General features: G+C 36.0%; 1 long non-coding RNA gene across 1 annotated transcript; it reads right to left on the bottom strand.

Moving 5' to 3' along the window:
• Window positions 1-690: 690 nt before the first annotated feature.
• Window positions 691-4,316, bottom strand: LOC109380622 (uncharacterized). The gene is made up of 3 exons (XR_002123537.1): window positions 4,027-4,316; window positions 3,221-3,330; window positions 691-1,446 (listed from the first exon to the last, which is right to left on the bottom strand). It is a non-coding gene; the product is annotated as an uncharacterized LOC109380622 (long non-coding RNA).
• Window positions 4,317-5,344: the final 1,028 nt, after the last annotated feature.

The raw sequence follows: 5,344 nt of genomic DNA, 5'->3' as shown, positions 1-5,344 counted from the left end.
AGAGTAGGACTTTAGTGATGGATAGTTCATTGGGCTCACCTACAAGCATGAACCACAAAAGCACAAGTGCCTATCAACTCTTGTGCAGGGTGGTGGGAGGGCCCTGGAGTCAGACTGCCTGGGTTCAGATCCCGCTTTTAGACTCTTACCTGTCAATCCTTAGGGACCTCAATTTCCTGATTTGCACTATTAGCCTGGATTATTGGTGTGGGCCCTGAATGCCATTACAAGTACTGTCTTGATAAAAAAGAGCCAGAGAGAGATTCGATGCCCATACACAGAAGAGATGGTGATGTGAAGATGAAGCAGAAAGAGAACTGAAGATGTTGGCCTTGAAGATTGGGGCGAGTCAGCCACAAACTCAGGAATGCTGGCAGCCACCTGAAACTGCAAGAGGCAGCGAACTGATTCTCCTCACAGTCCACAGAGTGAGCGTGGCTCTGCCGTCACTGTGATTTGGACCCAGTGAAACTGATTTCAGGCTCTGATCTCCATAGCTATAAAATAATAAATTTCTTCTGTTGTTTTAAGTCACCGAGTTTGGGGCGATTTATTACAGCAGGCATGGAAATCTAGTACACTTTACCATGTGATAGGCGTTGGGCAGAGAGCAATTAAGAGAAAACATCCTCCAAGGAGCCTATATTCTAATGTGGAAGAGACAGTGAACAGACACATAGATGCACAATCTAATGTCAGTATATATTTTTATACACTAAAAATAAAACAGAGTGGCAGACACCCATGGTGCTTGGGAGAATGGTAGAACATGAGATGGGCAGGGTCCTGCAGGCAGTGCAAAGTAAGGGGGTAAGGGCTTTGTATGTTCTTCTAAGTATGGCTTTAGGAATTACCAGTATATTTTGGGAGCCAGTGGGCTCCTCCTCAAGTTGTGCTCAGTGGGGCTCTGGACTGGGGTCAGTTGACAGATGTTCTTGTACTGATTTAGGCCTTAATTTACTGTGCTCTCGGGAGATTTATTTAGCCTCTTCAAATTTTAATATCCTCACCCAGGTTAGATCACCTACTTTATAAGGCTCTTTCTGTTACAACGAGAAACCAGAGCTCACAGCCCCTTCCTGAACTGGGAAGCCACAGCCAGAAACACAATGGCTCTTCTGACCATGGCGATCCTACTCCGGACCACTAGGGGGAGGCGGGCGAGGCTACCTGTGCAGAATTGAAATGTTAAGAATAAGTCTGAGGGCGTGCTGTTTAAAACAAAACAAAACAAAAAAATCCTTCGCTTACTCTCATGATCTGCCTCTAATTATACATGGGGCTAGAAAGACTCTTAATCACACACATGTCAGCTAATCCTAGGTGGCCGGGCTCCTTTTTCACCCACAAAGCAGTCCAGCTCCAAGCGAGACACTTTCAGACCAGAGAAGTGGAACGAAGAATCACTGATATAGTGTTCCAGCCCCTTCCCCTGTCAAGAGCCTCCTGGAATAGAGAAGCAGTTTGTTAACATTTCCTACCAACAGCTCTAACCCCTGATGGCTAACGCTAAGATTTGACGCAAGCGCCTTTCTAAATTCTTTCGAGAGTAATTTTATAATTGCTCCTTTCTAGTTCAGTGTTAGAGACTGGCTAACGATCCTCTTTCCCCCACATCAAAGTAGAAACAAAATAATTTGGAGTTCATGTAATGAAAACCTCAATTTCATGGGTATGAAGGCCCTTTTATGGAAAGTTATGAGGGGAGGTAAATTTTAGAAGACCTTTTAGCACATAATGTTAATGCGATATAAGGATATAATAGTAACCATTCAGAGACTTCTTTCTCTGTTTAATCTTCTAAGGTCTAAATCCAGAAGCTGCAGAAGATGGAATATCTAGAAAAAGATTCACTCATGTGTTCATTTAGTTAACTTTTTTCCTTTTTAAGTCTTTAATTTTGACATAATTTCTGACTAACAGAAAAGTTGTACACATCATGCAGAGAATTTCTGAATTTCCTTTCCCCAGATTCCAAATATTAACATTTTACCACGTTTGCTCTCTTCTCTTCTTTTTCTCCTCTCTCTCACATTATTTTCTGTACCACTTGAGAATTGTAGCAGAAATGATACCTTTCCCCTATTTACTATACATTTCCTAAAACAAGAACATTCTCTTACATAACCTCTGTACAATGATCAAAATCAAGAAATCAGCATTAAGACAATATTATTTTCTAGTCTACAGATTTTATTCAAGTTTTCCCAATTGCCATTAATATTATTTTATAGTAAAAGAAACACCCAGATGACATCCATTTCTTGGTATTGCTTTTTCTTTCTTGATATTGACATTTTTGAAAAGTACAAGCAAAATATTTGGTAGACGGTCAATGTTGGGTTTGCCTGATGTTGCTTTATGATTAGATTGAGGATGTGCATTTTTGTTAGGAACATCATAGAAATGATGCTGTGTCTTTCTCAGTACATCACATCAGGAATCACATGATGTTGATTTTGATTTGTCCCATTGCTGGTGACATTAACTTTGATCACTTGTAAGGTGGTAGTAAACATATTATAAAAGCTATAATTTATACTATGTATTAGCATATATAGTATATAAGCTAAATACTATAAGAACTAAATATAAAAGTTAAATTTAAAATAATATAATTGTGCTAGGTTCATACTTCTTAAACTCTGGTCTCAGGAATAGTTTACACTTTTAAAAATTATTGAGGGTCTCAAAGAGCTTTTATTTATTTTAGTTATATTTATTAGTATTTACTGTGTTAGAAGTTAAAACAGAAATAAAAAAATATTGACTTATTACTTTATTTAATAGTAATAATACTAAACCTGTTACATAATAACACAAATAATGTTTCATGAAAAATAACTATTTTACCAAACAAAAAAAATTAGTAAACAGAATGTCATTGTTTTACATTTTTGCAAACCTCTTTAATGTCTGGCTTAATAAAGATCAGCTGGATTCTCATATCTGATTCTGGATTCAATCTGTTGCAATATGTTTTTCAGTTGAGTATATGAAGAAAACATACATATGTAATACATATGAAAAAATGCTTATGTAATTGGAAAAGGAAGGGATATTTTAATAGCCTTTTCAGATGATTATGAATAATCTTTGGTATTATAGCAAAACTCAGTTAGCAATAGGTTCTAAAAGGTCAGTTGCAATATACAGTCTGAAACCATATAATGAACACTTTGTTCTCTGTTATGTTAAAATCCACTGATTTATCACTTACTTTGAATGGATCTTTCACCCATACATGATTTTGTAAACATCGCACACTGGTCATTTGGAAAATATTGGCTCCCCGAGTTATACATATCTTCCAAATGTTGCCACTTCTTTCTATAATAACCAAAAAAATAATAATGATCACATTTGTTAATATTACCACTGAGCTCTTCAGAAAAGTGTTTAGATATTCAGAAGCTGTAAAATGCACAGTGGTGGATACACATTTTTCAATATTTGAATCTTTACTTTAAGGCCCAAATTTTTATTATTAGCAATAAATATGGTCAGTTGTTTTCTTTGAAGTGACAGGTTTACTTTATTTATTTTGAGAAAATGTCTACTAAATTCCCAACTCTGAATAACCATAGTTTGTCAGTTGTTCTTTCAAGTAAAAATGGTGTTACATGAAAAAACCCACTAGTTCAGCTCACAACTCAGATAATTGCTCAAGTGCTTTTTGGGGACAACCACTGTCCTTCAATACACAGCAGAAGTGCTTTATGCGTGCTCCCCATTCATCACACACAATACTTATAAGAAGAGAATTCAAGAGTCAAGATATAATAAAATTAATAAATTGTACTGCTTAATCAATCAAGTTTTAAGTAAAACTTGCATTTAAAAAAAAACCAAAACCAAAAGTGCAAAACATTGAAGATTACAGTGACTAGTAGTACAGTATGGGGTTAATACTGTGATCTATGATAAGGTGCCAGTAGTTTTACACACCATGCTTTCAGAATTTGTGCAAATGTCAACATAGTGAAAAAGGCAAATAATGTCTTAATGTTAAAAAAATACTCTGACCTAAAAGGATCTTAGGGACTCCTAGTATCCAGGGACCATACTTGGAGAAGACAACGAAACACGAGCATCATACATATACATGTTCTGTCCTCCACAAACTTAACATCTAGTTGAACCAGCTGACCAGCTGACAAGAAGCAGGTTGGGGGAAGAATCTATAGGTAGAAATAAGTTATTGGTCATATTTTAGTCTTGTTTTTGGTCTTGTGTGAATGCAGGTTGGTTATGTTATAAATCTATGCTGTCCAGTATGGTGGCCACTGGCCACATAAGACTACTGATCACTTGAAATGTAACAAGACTGAATTAAGATATGCTTTAAATGTAAAATGTAAAAAAACAAGCAAACAAAAATATTTTGAAGACTTCGTATTGAAAAAAATGAAGGTAAATATTTCAGTAATGATTTCCATATTGATTATATGTTGAAGTGATAATGTTTTGGACATATTGGGCTAAATAAAATATACTATGAAAATAAATTTTAAATGGGACAGTTTCAAATTTTAAAGCTACGTATATGGCTTCCATTATGTTTCTGCTGGGCAGTACTGTTATAAATCAATATACAGATAGAATAAAATACTGATTATAAAACAGGGCCAAACATAGACCAGTGATGATAATACATTACAAACCAAGGGTTATTTTTCAACCAGTTCTGTGCATATGAGGTCAAGGGCAAAAAATTACATTTATTTGAATAGTGTGGTAAGTGTTATTTAAATCGTTTGATAAAGGTTCAGAATGCTAAGGCAGCACAGAGGAGGGGCAACTAACCCAATCTTGGAATGATCGTTCACAGGATCTCTTCCTAGAGAAGTCTCAGTTGTAATGAAAGGAAAATGAGAAAACTTTCAGATGAATTAGGTGCAAATAGGGAGGAAAGAAGAGGGTGCTCCAAGGAGAAGAAATAGAACTTGCAAAGACTCAGAGCCTGTGCTCAGAGCCCACTTGGAGAACTCCAAAATTTATAGGGGCCACTGTAATGCTGTTACATCACCATCTGCAGCTATTGACATAAAACTCTGTTTTCTCTGAGTATATAAAAGAGAAGATTTACTTTCCTGCATTTTTCAAAAGAATCATGAATTTAAAATTATATGTTCTAAAATCCAGGCAACATCCGGGCTCATACTAAGAGATAGTTTGGAATTACTCTTTAGTTTTATAGGCACACATGGGGTTTTGCTTATCCACATCTTGCCAAAAATGTGACCTTTCGCATCCAGGATAGTAAAAACCTGACTCCATAATACATGGAGCTGCACATGGCTCTCAGCAAGAAGGAAAGTAAAAAAAATAAAAGTCTGCAAAG

This window comes from Hipposideros armiger, unplaced genomic scaffold, assembly GCF_001890085.2.
Source record: "Hipposideros armiger isolate ML-2016 unplaced genomic scaffold, ASM189008v1 scaffold_39, whole genome shotgun sequence".
NCBI lineage: Eukaryota > Metazoa > Chordata > Mammalia > Chiroptera > Hipposideridae > Hipposideros > Hipposideros armiger.
The sequence above is the reverse complement of the archived record's forward strand: the minus strand, read 5'-3'. Positions and strand labels throughout refer to the sequence as shown.